The sequence below is a fragment of the Ochlerotatus camptorhynchus genome, unplaced genomic scaffold (genome assembly GCF_037179485.1).
Source record: "Ochlerotatus camptorhynchus isolate MF236.1 unplaced genomic scaffold, CSIRO-AGI_Acam_v1.1 ptg000361l, whole genome shotgun sequence".
Lineage (NCBI taxonomy): Eukaryota > Metazoa > Arthropoda > Insecta > Diptera > Culicidae > Ochlerotatus > Ochlerotatus camptorhynchus.
The window spans coordinates 6,162,248-6,179,611 of NW_027040849.1; the positions used below are offsets into that span (position 1 = coordinate 6,162,248).

Genomic DNA, 17,364 nt, shown 5'->3' on the forward strand with positions numbered 1-17,364 from the left:
GTTCCTATGCTGGTGAGTGCAAGCGAGTCAGTATTAAATTTGGTCCATCGTTCCAGCCAACAACATCCGGTGTCGTCATCAGCGTGTGGTTAACGCCCTTGCCCAAAACACAAACTCATTATTCACACCCCGAGGTCTTGGGAAACATGTCGACTGCCGACCCGCTCCGTTGCCCTCTGATGCCGTGTGGGTGTGAATATTTCATGCCGTTTTATGAATTAATCAGATACGACGAAGTGCATCAGCAACTATTTAAAGCGGGCTTGCAACCGAAGGCACTTTCCGGCAAATCTCTTTGATGTCGTCGCTAGGCAAATGTACGGGGCTCGTTCATGCAGTGAAATGGAGGCGTCAATTCGCGATTTTGTGATTGATACTCTACATACCGATTGACGGTGCCCAGTTGGAATTGGTGGTGTGTTGTTGTTCGTGCTGTGACCAGTGGCGCTGAATAATTAATGACACCTTGCCTCCCCGTAATGAATAGAAATTACAGTGAGCGCGCATAGGCCATTTGGTTGAGCAACCGTGCGGACGGAATGCTACAAAGTCCGGTCTTAAATGGCCATTTAGCGAGAAGCGATCTATTTTAATGAAATTGATTGCATCGTCAACTGGGCGAGAACTGTTTGAAAAGGGATGAAATTTAAGCTCGCACTTTGCTAATTAAATTAGATAATTGGAATATGCTGTTGTCTCGAGCATTTCACAACATCGGCAATGGGTTTAATGATTCTAGCGAATCGGTGTTTGGCAAAATTTTCATTCGATTATGGCTACACATGTGGACAGTTCTCCCACAATTCGTTACAAAAATAGTAAGCCGTATTTTCTTTAAATGTGTTCCACAAATACAGTCTCTGGTGACATGATTAAGTTGTCTCCAAAATAAGCGCTTCAATCACAGAAGCGATGCAACCAACTGCACAATCAAATCAAAGAGATTGCAAAGAATAGTTTTGATCAGTGCTGCTAGTTCTAAAATTAAAATGAAAAAAAAAGAGAAGATGGAAAAGAGAATATCAACGTAAAAAGTGGTATTCAGCAAAGTTGTAGCTGAAGTTGAAAGCTTTTGAAGCAGACCGATATGGTGAATTATTAGATAGACATGAACAAAAATCTTGGTTTTACCATAGTAATTCCCGTACAAACTTCAAATGGTTTGTGCCATCTCAGTTTTTCACCAAATGGGTTCAAATTTTGAGAGGTTAGTCAGGATTCGATTTGGAATCGTTTAAGTATTGTGGAGCGAAAATTTCAAATTTTGCATCACTCTAATAAGCATACATCTAGATTTCCAATTATCATAAAATATTTTTGCCAACTAAACCCAGGGTTTTGTTTTATTATTATCGGACAGGTTTGGGCCAAAGGTTCTCAAAATGCTATGAAATTTCACTCACATGTATAGATTATGATCATAAGAACGAAACAAAAATTCAAAAAAAATTAGGGTGGTCAATTTTCCGGAAAAACTTTAGATGAAGTTTATGGACTTCCCCCGACTTTGAAAATTCATAACTCAAGCACCAATCATTTTCCTGGCAGTTAAATTCTAAAATTATTAGATTTCACAATTTTTCTTTAACTTGCCCTTGCCTGGTGTATTTCTTATGTATGTCTGTCCGAGACCCAGAAAACATTGAAAAGTAAAAGATCTTGCAACTAATCCCAAAGCATTTCTAATTTTACATTGAACAATTTACCTTTTAGTATTTAGGACTTGCTTGCTGTCAATCTTTCATTTTGTCGTGATATAGCATAATTCAAGAACCCTAGTCACCTATCGCGAAATAAACTGTCCACCAGCAAGCCTTGGCTTTACACCTCCACTGGACAATGTCATGAGCTATTAATCTAAATGTGAAGAAAAAGTGAAGATTGTTCAGAAGCAATATGTGATGGTTTCCCAAGAAAATGTCTTATGACTTGAAACGTTTGATTTTAAAAGCACCATTTTTTATTCGTATCACCGGTATGAATCCTTTCCTGAATGATTCTGTCGTGCGATATCAGCCACTGCTTTGAATCAGCATCCTTCTTATGATTTTTCAGAAACCATTTCCAAAAAAAAAACAATTTCCCCCCAGAGATGTCTTTAGTCGAAAATGTACCTCGACATAGCAAGACAGTAAATAACGCAGCATTCAAAGCTACATCAAAAAGCGATTTCGGAAGATGTTTATGACGGAGAACAACTGTGACTGTGTATGGCCCTCGTAGTGGAATTTTCCTAGAAGGATGTCTGCACATAGATTCACATTTACCGAAAGGAAGAGAAATAAATGCACATCCGAGAAAAGGCATCATCAAAAGCCCGTCTCGCAGGATCTTCGAAATGCACAACACAGCCTGGGTGAGTCAGTGAGTGAGTGAATAGCAAAGAGCTAAGCGTTTTCGACCATTTTTTCCACTCGCTTTGCATTTTCCTCTTAAGGTGGTTGAGAAGAAATGAAAAAAAAAATTAAAATTTGCTTCAAACGTTCCTTTTCTTCCCCCTACAAGCAAAAGAAAAAATAGGCAACTGAATTCGTTTGTTTCTCGTCGAGTTGCTGAACCGTCGAGTCGTCGTTGCCGGCCGTTCGGGCTCGTTGGCAAATTTCAATTTGCACTATGCCCTGCACACTACTTAACCTGGTTATTTCTACTATATAGGTGGATCGAGCAGAACATACCGGGAGCAAGTTAGGCTTTCATCACTTTAAATCGCATTCCAGGGAACGATTGAAGCTAGATTGAATCGGTCGAATAAATAGAATATGCAGAACAAAAGCACTTGAGCACTATTTTCCCTTTGTTCCGTGTGTTTATTTTTTTTTTATCCAGAGAAAATTGAAGTTGAAGTTGAAGAAGGAGAGAGCCTCAGAGCTATAGAGTCTTGGCGTATAATTTTTGGCAGGTACTAAAAACTGGAAGAGGCACTAAAGAAAGTGTGATATGACAAACTGGATTATAAGGCGACAAATATTATTGCTTACCACGAGGCATTAAACATTGAGTTTCCGTATATACAGTCCGTCTCGTGATATTGAACTTGCTTAAAAATCAATCAATAGTCTGTTTAGTGCTTGCAATTACTAGATCACGGCATCGACCAAGCAAGTTCTGGAATCTACTGAAATTGGTCAGAAATATGCTACATAATTTATGCATTGTCCCTAATTGTATTTTAATGCAGATCATTCTGCGTGATAGTCCTTACAGTCTCGATCGGAAACTTGCCAATAATTGTACCTATATGTGACATGATGCCCGAGTAACACGACTCTGCCCCGGAACGTGGGTAGATCAGCTTTTCGTGGTACGTTATGGGATGTAAGATCTACCACCGATTCCTAGTCCTGACTACTTCAAACTAGGGGAACAGGATTTTTCAGTAATCCAAGGAACACATCTTAGTCCTTGTTACTTTTTTATGCCTTGTTGATAGTGACAAGACTCGGCTTTGTCTACCGAGGATGATCTTGAAAAAAGGAAAAAAATGAGATAGTTGTCTTCATCTATATGATTCCTAATCTTCTATTCGTTGTTCCCTAGTTTGAAGTGGTTAAGACTAGGGTTCTGATGCATGGTCGTTATCGGTGTCATACCTTAATTTTGTTGCTAAGGAATCCAATTTTGACTGACAAAGGGGTTTCAACACTCCGAAGGGTATAAATAGCGGGACCTTTCAATTAGAGTCGGATCCTTGCGATAAATGCAAGAGTGGCAACTGTAAAAAAATCGAATACTTCATCATTTTTCAATAGTGATGGAGTAATACGACATGCACTAAACTAAGGACACGGGATATACTACAATAGATCAATTTACTGGTCGCAGTAGTGTTAGGTCCCGAACAGAGGAAAAAAAACACGACTCTATGTAATTATGTTATGAGTAAACTTTATTACAACCAATTCAAGTTATATAAAGATTATATAAACTGTTATAGAGCTTGCGTGTTGCTTGGGTGGGCTCAGTGTCCTAATGGCGATCGTTTTTGCATAATGAGCAGAAGTTCATTGGTTAAATCCCATGCTCCTTCATATTATCGAGTCACAATCGATAAAAGTTCGAGGTTCACTATATTTTACATTCATTTCCTGATATTTTGTTTCCAACACTGGCAGTTCCGAATCGGAAAAACTCGACTAGCTCAGATTTGCATGAAACTTTGCATTGTTTGTTATGGGCAATAATTCACATTTTTGCTAAAATTCGGCCGTTTTGCATCTTTTTAATTTTTAAAATTACGTATTTGAAATGTTTCAAAAAATTGTTGCACGAAAAAGGCGCTTCTGATCGAAATGACGTCTGAAACAAAGTTATAGAGATGAATAGTGATTTCTGAGAAAAATACGCAACAAAATATTTGAAGTAATTTCAAGAGAAAATTAAAAAAAAAAGTTTAAAATCTAAAATCTCAAAATGGCTTTACCCAATATTTGATTTTGTTAAGGGTTGGAAAAATGTAAACTTTTGGAATGTTTAAAACAATGGACACTTAAAAATTTGCTGAAATAGTTAAACAAGAGCTTTTGGTAAAATTTTTGAACTATTGTTAAAAAAATAAAAAAATAAATATAGAGAGAAATCAAACAATTTCTCCCGAGAATTATCAAGAATGTGATAAAATGAATTTAAAGAGTTATCTGGAAAGAATTCCTAAGAAGTGTTCTGTACAGAATTGCAAGACTTTGATGTTCACCATTTCTAGGAAATACCGAACAGAATCATAAGATTATTGAGGAACATCCTGAAAACAAAAGTAATTTTGAAAACTTTTTGGAATGATACTTGGCATGTTTGCAAAGATAACCAGAGATGAGATCCTACGAAAAAATAGTAAATTCAAACATTGTAAAATTTTCAATATTCCGGGCACAGAAATTCAAGCGACAAGATTAACAAAATTTCTAAAGACTCTGAGACTTCGATTGAGAACAAATGTCAAGATCCTAACCTTTGTAATGTTTTAACTTTCTCTGAGCAACACTCTCTTTAATTTTTGGCCACCAGACCAATGCACCATAAGCACTCCTAGGTTTCACAATTGGCGAGTAAATTCATTGGATCATTTTCGGTTTCAGTTGGCACTGTTTAGCGAATGTTTTTGTGGCACATCCATAGAGTAGCTTTGTTTATTGCCTGCTCCAGATGCATGTTCCGATTAAGGTTACTATTAAGAATTACACCAGGATATTCGACAGCATTACAAAGTTCCAAAAGTGTGACTTTCAATCTTATGTTGTCTAATGAAAATTTCTTCCTTCGGGTAAATGGCACAATACAGTACTTTCCCGTTTTTGTCAGCCCCATCTGAAATTTTAGCACTGCACACAATGCAAGCACTGGGTGTTTTCGAACGACGAGTGCTTAGGACAATCTTTTGCGGGGTATGTGAGAACGGTGTATGGAGGCGAAGGATGAACCACGAGCTGGTGCAACTTTATGGCGAACCCAGAAAGTTGCGAAAGCTGGACGGGTACGATGGGCGGGACACGTTTTAAGAATACCGGACAACAATCCCGCAAAAATAGTGTTTGCCTTGAATCCGGCCGGTACAAGACGAAGAGGAGCACGGCGAGCAAGGTGGTGTAGGACGGTCAAGAAAATGGAGACAAGCAGCCACGGACCGAGTGAATTGGCGTAACATTGTGATGCAGGTGCAATCCTGAGGGATGTCGGATCAGGATAATGCTAAAAATAATAATGCTATCTGAAATTTTAGGCTGACAAAAACGGGAATTTTTTTTAAAGGGTACACCAAACGTCTCGAAAAGTTTGCGTACGGTTTGTTGAGCCGGTACGTCCTGTTCGGCTTCCTTAAATTCCGCTTGGTTTTCATCGCTGCAACCAAGGCTGAACGTTCATATTTCAGTATCAACGTAAATACACTAGCCAGGAGCCGTCTGTTGCTACTGCTTGGTCCCGAGATGTTCGGTATGATTCTGGCTACCGAGTTGATGGCCTTCGCTGCCTTCTCGTAGGCGTATTCTACGGCCAAACGGTCTTCGACCATCACTCCCAGGCATTTCAACAGGCATCTCTAGTTTATTGCATGCATGCTCCCCAACGGTAATTTCTGACCGCTGCAGCGCTTTAAAGTTACTGATCAATACCACCTCGATTTTGTTGTGGGTTATCTGCAGCTTCGCTCCATGCATTCCCATCTATTCCAGCGTCTTGCCTGTTACCGTAAGACGACGTCGTCCGCAAAGCCAACGATCTCAACTCGTTTGGGTAGCTTCAGCGTTAGACCGCCGTTTTTAAATCACGTTCCAGAGCGTTGGACCAAGGATGGAGCCTTGTGGAATTTCCACCGTGATCCTAATCGATCTCTGTCCCATATTTGGCTCGTAGATCAGAACTCGGTTTTGGAAGTAGCGTCGGCCTCCCAGCTGGAGCTGTTGAACGCATTCTTGACGTCGATCGTTATCGCGGCGTAATATCGATCTCCTCTCCACTTCTGTTTCGACGCCTTGTCGGCTCTCTCGACAACTCTCCAAATTGCATCTAATTTTGCTCTTCCTTTTCGAAATCCGAACTGCCTCTCCGACAATCCTTGCTTACTCCTCTCCGTGCATTTCGTCAGTTTGTTTAGGACGATCCTTTCCAAGAGTTTTTCGAGTGTATCCAGCAGGCACTGCTACGAGATGCTCGTTGGTAAATTCGTCGTTATCTCCCTCTCCGTCTCCATACGATGTAGGTGGCCAGGTCGTTGGATCGTGCTTCGAGAAAAGTCCTTCCACGATGACTTTCAGGTTCTCTAAGCACATTTCAGCGACATGACTTGACATCTGATCTCGTTTATGTGCTCGGAACATTCCTCTACGTTTCTCTCTGTCTGCTTCTGTTCTTGCTCTCTGAACACGTCTTCTGGCTCTGAGATAACTAGCGTGGAGAGTGCTAATTGCCTCGTTGCAGCAGTAAACTGGAGGCCGTCTATTATGTAGCACCAGTTTCCTCCGTATGGTCGTGTCACATGCTCTCCCTAAAGATTCTGTCAACTCATCTTCCCCTTCAAGTTGCAAGTTCTCGTCCACTCTACTGCCACAGGATTCCGTTGACTGATGCCATATCGGATTGCCTGATAGTCACTATGGGTATATCCTTCACCATGTATGCCAAGCATGTAACAGTTTTGATCACGAACGGCTCATTTGCTAATAACTTTGCTAACCGTTGACGAAACATGGTTCTTTTTGAAGCAATAGATAGAAAAGAGTTTAAGCTTGTTATAGATACGTAAAAAACAGTAGACTTAAATTCTAGTAATAAACTGTATTTGTTTTTGCGTTGTAAAAATGAAGTGAGAAATGCTCGGACTTTAAGTGTAAAAAATCATTGGTGTTGATTCAAATGTTTAGATTTACCAACTCTTTGTATATCTATAGTAAACTATGATCCTAAGCTATCAATTACTTAAAAGAAAAACAAATTTCAACAACTGAGTGAAAAGTTATTAACAAATGAGCAGTTGGTATGCCAAGCATGTCCTTCACACACTGTCCAATTCATGTTTTCCACCAGCGACGGACTGCAGTCCGCATAAAGTGACGCCGATAATGGAGTCCCGGCAGGGATTGATCGTTCTTTTGGGACTTTTTTGTTACTTTTTAATGTAGAATGTTTACGTTAAATCCAATTGATTTTTTAGTCAACCCTTCTCAAAGAAGATAGTTTAGTGATATTAATCTCCCCATCAAAATTCAAAATAGCCGAATCAAAATTCAAAAAATCCCTATCAAAATTCAAAATATAGAGCCACACTCTGTGTTTTCACTGAAGGTACACTTGAGAGCGTTCTCAAATAAAATCTTAAAAACAATTTGTCTCAAATAAAGATTTTTTGTATTTTCTTTTTATTTGTTGATCATAGGGGACAAAAAATGCCGTCTATTGCACTATAGGTCAAGATGGAGAAATGATGGACAAAAAAGTTATGATTTTTAAAAAACACAAGTTTTTGGAAATATATCCAAAACATGGTCCAATTACTGTTTTGACTTTATATAAAGAAAGCACACCTAGGTAAAATTTTGCTAAGTCGCACCGTTTTCGAGATGTAGCGGTATTTTTAAAATGTAAAATTTGCATTTTTATTGTAAAATTTTCTGATCTTTCCGAAAAAAATATTGTCGGAACTGGAGAACCGCAAAATACATTTAAAAATGGCCAATAACTACCATCATTTTAAAATATCTACTTTAAAACCGCTACATCTTGAAAACGGTTCGACTTAGAAAAAAATACTTGAGTGCCTTTTTCAAGAAATAAAAAAATACAAATTGTTTTTAAGATTTTATTTAAAATTAAAAAAAAAAATGAATTTTTTTATGGAGTGCATATTTTTTTCAAATAGTCTCATCATTATCTGCAATATTGCCGCAGACACCAAACCGATCGGGCAAACAGTTTTCGTGTAAAAAAATTCTGAAGATAAGCTTGATATTTTTCAATTTGCCCTTCTCAAAAATAAGGCTAGATTCAAAATGGCGATATGAAGATGCAAAATGGCATTGTCGGTCATAAGGAATGTCTGCAAATTTTCAACCAAATCAAAAAATACAAAAATAAACCGATTTGCGAATTCGTAGGGAATTGCTCTATATCATCTGCGAAGCCAATTATTTCGAAGCCTTGGGCTATTACATTTTTGAGATTTTTTTTATCTAGTTCGTTTATTTGTAAGGCTCAATCGCGTTAGCTTTAAGGAGCCGATAATTCATTGTTCTTTGTTTGTTACAAAATTCACTTAATTCTATGTCTAGTAGGAGTTGGGCCGAATACACGCGGCTTACTCGAGGTTAGAGGGGTACATTGTCGAAGGATAGGAAAAGGGGAGGAGCTTGGGGTAGGGTTTCGTTGTCTCATCAGAGCGATGTCGCCAGTATGAATGGTAGTGTGGTTCTTGATTCGTCTGGAGTTCGACCGGCTATGGTGACCAGTGGGAGACGATGAGACTCATCGAGACGGGGGACAAGACAAACAAAAACTAGGAGAGACAAAAGACAAACGAATTAAATTCTTATACTAGACAGAAACACATAAATCGACTGCATATAGCAGAGATCGCGGGTACCCAACACGTCTCTGATAGGGATATAGGGTTGTCTTCCTTGGGCCTCGAGGGTATTCAAAAGTCGCTCTCTGGCGGCGTCATTATCCGTACATTACCAAACTGCGTGATCGATGTCATCGTAACCGTTTCCACACCGACAGATGTTGCTGTCCACGAGGTTTATTCTATTGAGATGAGCATCTGGCGAGTAGTGGTTGGACATAAGTCTACTCATCACGCGAATGAAGTCACGACTCCAAGCCTTTAAATCACGCTCTCGAAGAAACATTAGGAATAATTGAATGCAATCACCTTCCAAGATTTCCAGTGTCCCAATCGGTTTGCCAACTCGAAAGGGTACTCTGACGCACTAAATGGTCAAATTCATCGTGTGAAATTTGCCTGTCATAAAATTCGCCTTCCTGCGCGCCCACCTTTGCGAGAGAGTCCACCTTCTCATTGCCTGGGATTGAGCAATGTGAGGGGACCCATACAAAGGTAATCATATATGATCTTTCGACCAGTACACTCATCTGCTCCCTTACCTTTGAAAGGAAATAAGATGAGTGCCTACTTGGTTTCATCGACCGAATAGCCTCAATCGAACTGAGACTATCCTAGAAGATGAAGTAATGGTCTGCGGGCATGTTGGAAATCATCCCCAATGCGAAGTTGATTGCTGCCAGCTCCATTGAGACGTGACCCGTTTGTAAAATATCTTATCACGCAATTGTTACATTTTTGAGATGATCATCAACTATTAAAGACCACAATAGAGGTGACGACAGTACGTCTCCTTGCGGGCATCACACTGATGAGGGAGCATCCAAGATATACTGAATTTTTTTCTTTTTGATAACATCTCATTGATCCAATTCCATTGATCATTGATCCACGTTTCATCATAGCTGTTGAATCGTTAGATGAATTATCGAATGCACCTTCAATGTCAAGGAATGCAGCAAGTGAAATTTCTTTTGCTTCAAAAGATGTTTCTAGTTTTGTAACAACCGAATTGAGTGCTGTTACTGATGACTTACCTTCCTGGTATGCAAACTGATATTTGCTCAGAGGATTTCTAACTAGATATGATGACTTTATGTGTTCATCTATGTGTTTATCCATTTTTTGTAGCACAATAGACGATAAGCTTATTGGCCTGAATGATTCTGGTGAAGTTTTATTCTTTTTTTTTTTGGATAAAAATAACTATCACTTGTCGCCACACTGCCGGTATATAGCTTAATATTAAGCTTGCTAGGCGTGATAAGAGGATAACGCGATAGGAGAACTTCAATGAATCTCTAGGTACTAGTGTTTCCTACCGGTGACATTTCAGGAAATATTTCAAAAAATCACGGGAAACAATTTTAGAAGTATTTTTGGGCGAAAAATATACGAACTTTCCCAGAAGAGCCATAAGAAACATCTTAGGAAACAGTTTTCGGAAACGTCCAGAAGAAGTATAAAGATCTTCTTAAGGAAATCGAACAAATGCTCTAGCTGAAGCTAGAAGAAATGTTTGGGAGAGTCCAGAAAAAAACTTCCGAGGAAATCAGAAGACATTTTCAGGCCAAGTCAAAAAGACTTATCAAGGAAGTCGGGAGGAACTTCTGGGGTAGTTAAAAATGATTAAATAGAAACATTTAATGACATTTCAAAAAGCTTGCTGAAGAAGTTTGGAACAACTTCGCAGTGGAAGTCAAAAGAAGCTACTGCGGAAGTCATAACGACTTTTGAAAGAAACTTCCGAAAAAATCAGATGAATATTTCTTGGAAAATTGGAAGAGACTTTTGGGAGAATTTGGCAATATCTTCTGGGTCGAAAAACCTCCCGAGGGTCCTTAGTTTGAAAAAAAAAATCGAGAAGAAGTCGGGAGAAAAAAATCCGATCGAAGTAACAATATTAAAATTAAGTGGTTAAACTATATTCTATATTATACAGAAGTTAATAAACAAACGTTCTGATGAACAAATGCCATAAATTCAATTTAATTTCTTTCTGGACTTTGTACAAAAATATTTCCCGTTTCCCGAGAATTCCCGAGATAAACTAGCACCTGTTTTCCGTTTCTCGGGAAGCCAAAACTGACCGGGAAATAGATATGGAAATACTACTGGGGACATTTCAAAGACATAATGTGGAGAATTTCAAGCGAAGTTAGGAATAACACGTAAGGAATGCTTTGAAAATTTGCTAGGGCGTTTACAGTGGATAATAATGCGGAGAATTCCATGGTTTTTTTTAAAGGGTATACCAAGGGAGTTCTGAGGAATATTTCAGGGGAATATGAAAAAGCATTATGGAGAAAAACAAATCAAAATGTCGAACTTCGAAAAATGATGGAGATTGTGAACTCAAAAAATTCAAGTGATTGAGATATTAAAATTTTAAAATAATAACGTTTCGATTTTTCTAAAAATAATGGAAAAAGATATCAAAAATCTAAAAAAAAAAAAAATTTGTCATCGCCACAAAACCATAAAACATCGACCTTAAATGTCTATTCTATGGGAAACTTTACCCGAAGTCCGTCCGACATTCCGTTCGAAAGAAGTAGGCCGAAACGCGTACCAAAATCCTGGCCCGCGCTCCGACGTCTCAAAACTTCAAACGCGTTTTTGCCGGAACATGATTTTTCAAGTTAGCGTGATATCTCAGAAACTTTTCATCCGATTTGCAATCCGTTTGAAATAATATATCCTAAACTATTTTCTCCACCAGCGTACGTAGCTGATTTTCGATATCTCAAGAAGATTTTTGGTGCACGTTTTTGTCTTCATTTTTCGTGTGAAAAATTGAACTGCACACTTAGAAAAAATCATGTAAATTTAGGTGCTCTGAGACTGACATATACGAGCGTCAATTTTGACATAAAATTGAGTCATAATACACGTGAAATTCTGCTCAATCAAACGTTCTTTTCGTCGAGTAACGAACTTCTCAGTTTCGGAACATTTAATTTTACATGACATGTTTGTTTACGTCTCGTCCTTTCTGTCAAAGATGGATTCCGTCACTATAAAATAAGGTATTTCTAAGTGTGTGGAACTACTGTATGAATAACTATGAATCTTAACAGATATGAAAAATACACTATGAATAAGATTTTACTCAAATTTTTAGGTTTTTTACTCATATGGTTCAAAAGTTACTGAAGATTTTCGGTGTGCCATTTTTATCGAACACACCTTTTAAACCTACGTATTTCCTTTTTCAACAGATGTTTATTAAGTCCTGAAAAATCCTTAAGAAAGGCTATTTTTCGGGCCACCAGAGTGTACTTTCCATTTAAGTGGTCTTGCGGAATTCGTTTGTAGGACATTACAAATGTTTCTACAAATCAAAATTTGGGAAAAAAAATGATTATCTCAAATTTTTAATCCCAGTAGTGAAGACATATTGAGTATTCATAAACAAAATTGCTGAACCTTGGTGCTTGATTTATGAATTGGAAAAGGTGTGTCATTTTCACGGAAGGAAAAAAAAATCAAATGTTTGGTCATATCTCCGGCACCAAATGTCCGATCATGGAAGAACTCAATAGACTTCTGTTGGAACTGGATACGAACCAACTAGATCCGAGAAAAGGGAATGTGAGACACTTACACAAGGTCTTTCAAACGCAAAAATCAGAGATGCCCATATTTCTATTTCATGAATTGAACAGACAATAAACCACCATTAAACTTTTACATTTCTTATTTTTCCAATGAGTGTTCCAGTGAAAACGAAAGAATGTTATAATTCATACTGGATAATTCAAATTTCCGTGTTAAAAGAACCGAAACAGCTTGCCGCACTTCTGCTTGTTTTATTACCCTCACCGATGCTATATAAATTCTCAGCAGCTCGTTTGCCTAGCACACCACATTTTCACCATTCAAATATCACATAGGTACCAACATTCGAAGCACAGTCATCTACTTTTGCAACTTGCAGAATAATCTCTTCAAAAATTAAACTTAAAATCCACTTTACTTGGAACACTACTTGGGTTGCTGGATTGCATACAGCTTTGCCATCCTCTCATAATAGCCATTCCCGTGAAAGCCATTAGCAGCGAACCGTCCCTGTTGAATTCCTCTCTTATTTGCTCTTCTACACTTTTCAAGTAGCTACAGCCAGCTACTGCTCGGTTGCAGAAACACACGAAGAAAAAAATTGGACCCTGTTCAAAAACTCTGCGCTGTGATGGTTAGAATCTAGCTACTGCTGCGGCTGCTGCTGCTGCAAAAGTAATCGAAACCGAAAGTCATCTCTGTCGTTGATCGTTGGAAATCCTCTTAGGAAATTGGTTCCGCGACAATTTCCATGCAAAGGCGGTGAGCTGAACAACTCCAAGCCACGTGCGATGGAATGGAAAACCCCGGGCTGTTCATTGCTTTCAAGAGAGCCGAAAAAAAAGCCCGAATTGGACTACATTGGCATACAACACAATGTACAGATAATGAAGTCTGGCCAAATCTAGATTGGATCGGAGCCAACTGTGGAGCGCAAAAGTATCAACAGAGCCTATCAACCGTACGGTGGGATTTCTTTTTTTATGGTGGATGGAAAAGTATACAGAATTGGACGAAAAATGAGTGCGAATTAGAGCTGATTGGGGAAGCATATTTTAAAGAAAATGGAAATTTGACGTTTCAACAAATTTGAAAATTCAATATTTCTTGAAAAAAGTACACTCCAATTAGTTGATCTTGAAATCGTACAGTCAATTTTAATCAATTTAAATGATTAAAAAGGTATCAGAATACCCGAGTGAAGCAAGTTTGATGGACTGAGTGGAAATTACAAAATCCTTTTGATAACATTTCGTGGATAAAGGGTGGGCTGTTCTCCCCACTCGTTAATTGGGACTTTTTTTTTCTCAGACGCATATGGAAATTTCAATTTAAATCGCTAATAAAGCACTATTTTTTATCTTCTATACTAACCTCACAATAACTCAGATGCTTCGAAAACCCTGGAATTTTTGTCGATGGAGGCTGTAAATTATAAACTACGAGCAACCAGAAACCGTGTTGTAGATAGAACATGGATCGGAAGGGTTGAAAACTATTTTTAATTGAATTTAATAACATTTCCAGAGCACTCTTTTCGGGAAACCGTTCGGAGACGACGGACACGGGCCATGCCTGTGTGTGTGTGTGTGGGTTTGAGTGGAAGCGAAAACTTTTCCAACATTTTATGTACACAAAAGTGCAAGAGGATGCAATCTTTGCTTTTACCATCAACCTACGCAGCCCTTGCTCCTCTCAGGCTTATTACATTCGCTTCGTACTCCATATTAAAAAGGCATATGTACATATATACAGTAAATCAGGCCCAAGTGAGGGTAAACAAAAACTAATTCAATCCCCAGCTTGGGTCTTCCAGCCTTCCCCACTACCCTAGCGCAGCAAACCTTGAAAATAAACCGGAAAATCTTTTCCTCTTTAGTTAGTGTAAACTTTTTGGTCTAGTATATATATCCATAGGAGGGAAAGCAAAAACACGAAAAATAATTTAGTTTTACCCAACTCGTTACTTGTAGCGAGCGATAATGTGCGAAAGTAATTTTTGGCTTTTCTACCGGAAAGGATTGCACAAAACTGCGATTGCACCAACATTTTCCTGGGGGCTAAAATTTATGGGATCTGTCCCGGTTGGTGCACGTTGCAAGTTTTCTCGAATGTAAATTAAAATCAGATTCGGAGTTGGTTCAAGTTTTAAGTTCCGAGATAATTGCATTCTGTTCTGCGCTATTACGGGCGCTAATAATTGATTAGGTGAAAATGGGTCTTGGTAAAAAAAAAATTGGAAATAAAGCTATGAAATCCAGCGTTATACGGCGTTAAGGTAATACTGTAAGGAAGCATTAGCGTGAAATTTTGAAAAGACAAATGTCTGCTTCCACAAAACATTCAAATCTGAAATTGCTACTCCTTGAATGCTGCGCTACAACAAGTAGAGAGTATCAATTTCATTATTGTATGTTTTGTGGAAGCTGACATTTGTGCTTTTGAAATTTTATGCTAAGGCTTCCGTAGAGTATCACCTTAAGACAAAATGTAATACTTTCAGTCTTTAAAATTTGTCTAAAAATCCAGAAAAAAAATCAATCTGAGATTAATGCATCATAGAGATTCATGCACCACGTGCGGCACTTTGGCAAAATCTGATATAGATCTTCCAGATGACCGGTCCTTAACCTCCAGCATTCAAATGAAGGTCACAACCCATATTTTTTCTTATATCAGTGATTTCGGAAAAAAAAATGATGGGGTTGTGCACAAGTCACGACCGCATGGTTGACGTAGACTAAGTTAAGCTGTTTAGTGATCTTCCCGTGCATTTTTCTTGATATTGATTTAACATACAGTAGAAGTAACCTATTGTTTTCGTCATTTTGGATTTTATACTTGGCCAAATATAGGCCCTCATAAAATTCGTATACATATTCTATTACATTTGGTTTCTAAATAGCAATCAGATGTGAACATTAAAATACGAACATTTGACGAAATATAAACAAGTTCCTCACTTAATTGAGGATTGATTACTGAAGGGATTTTTTTTTTTCATTGATTTGTTTACCGTCAATCTTGTTTTCCGTGCTGAGCACCAATGCTACCGACGCCAGGAAGGCAGCTCTCACACCTGGACCCTACCTATCGACCCATCAACTCATGAACCGGGGACCAACGGCTTTACTTCCCTTCCGAAGCAAGGCGTGATCAGAGATGTTATGCCTCAGAACATCCCGGCGGCGCCGACTGGGATTGAACCCAGGCCTGCTGGGGTGAGAAGCAATCACGCTTACCACTACACCACCGGCGCCGCTACTGAAGGGATGATTATTAAAAAAGTGTCAATTGACAGAACACTTCGAAGCATTTCCACAGTTATTAGTTGTGAGCTTTCGATGGCTTCACAAATGCATGAAATTGTTTATCGTGTGGCAAGCAAGCACAATGATACTCTATGCCCAGGAAAGTCGAGAAATGTTCCAACCCGAAAAATTCCTCGAGCGGGCCGAGAATCGAACAAGCCTCCTCCGGCTTAGTAGTACCGTACCTTAACCGACAAGGCTTTCTGAGGCTAAGACAGGGCTTTCTTCAGAACGCTTAGCCTAAAAGCAAAAACAAAATTGAGATGCACAATTTTTCAGCTATTTTTAGTGAAACTTCGCAATTGATCGCGAATATCTCGCGATCAGAACATTCTACCGATTGTTCAAAGAACAATAACTAAATGTTACTGTTTTTTTTATAGATTTCTTGAGTTTTGTGGACGCACATCCATAATTTTGCATAAGAAAACGGGGTTTTTCTGAGGGGGGAAAATGATTTCTCAATCACAGTTTATAAATTTCAGTAGCTTGCACTGAAAAAAAACAGGACGGTATTTCTATGTATGCTTTCAAGCTAAAGGACGGTTTGCTATGCCTAACCCCCCATCAGAAATAAATCCGGTAAAATAGAATTGAGGCGGGGCATAGCAAGCCGTTCCATAGCATAATTCTCCAAGTAGGAGGGACCTACAATGCCAATCTAAAGCCATATCTAGAGGTACCGTCTGATAATGTCAATACTTGGTACTGAAATCTGTAATCTGTGATAGGGAAATCGCTAATAGAAATATTTCACTAATTGCAGGACAACCAGTGAACTGGGAAATAGGGAAAACCGGGAAAAGACCGTGAATTGCGATCAAGACCCTAGGACTAGATTTTCAGGATGCAGCCAATTTGATGAACTAAATGTGAAGATAATTTCGAGGAGATTTTAGAAAGAAATCTGGAGATAACAACAATGTATTTCATACAAAAATACCAAAAGATTTTTTTAAAGAACTCTAAGAGAGATTTCACTAAAACTTCAAATCAATGATGTGAGTTCAGAGTAAAATCTTTAGATAGTTCTGTAGAAAATTACATGACGATTCCCACGCAAGGTTGCTTCCACTCACTTGCTATAAAAAAATGTTTTTCGGAATTATTAAATCATTAGATGTTATAATGATATGTTGTACTTGTAAGTTACAAGAAAGGGTTGTAAAGTATTATTTTGACTCATAAAACCTGTCAATTTTGCATTAAGAGCGTCACAATAAGCGATTTTATGATTCGTGAGCGTTCACTCAGAGTGAGCGCTCACGAATCGTAAAATCGGCAGTTGTGACTCTCTGAAAGTATGACAGGTTTTATGAGTTAAACACACATTTTACAACTTCTTTTTGTAACTTACGAGAGCTTATTATCATTTTAACGTCTAATAATTTCCTAATTCCGAAAAAACTTTTTTTATAGCAAGTGAGTGAAAGCAAGCCTGTT

At 38.4% G+C, this 17,364-nt stretch overlaps 1 protein-coding gene across 3 annotated transcripts in view; it reads right to left on the reverse strand.

The window, feature by feature from the left end:
* sfl (N-deacetylase and N-sulfotransferase sfl) overlaps positions 1–17,364 on the reverse strand; it is a 601,701-nt gene that overhangs the window by 71,905 nt on the left and 512,432 nt on the right. The window lies entirely within an intron of this gene.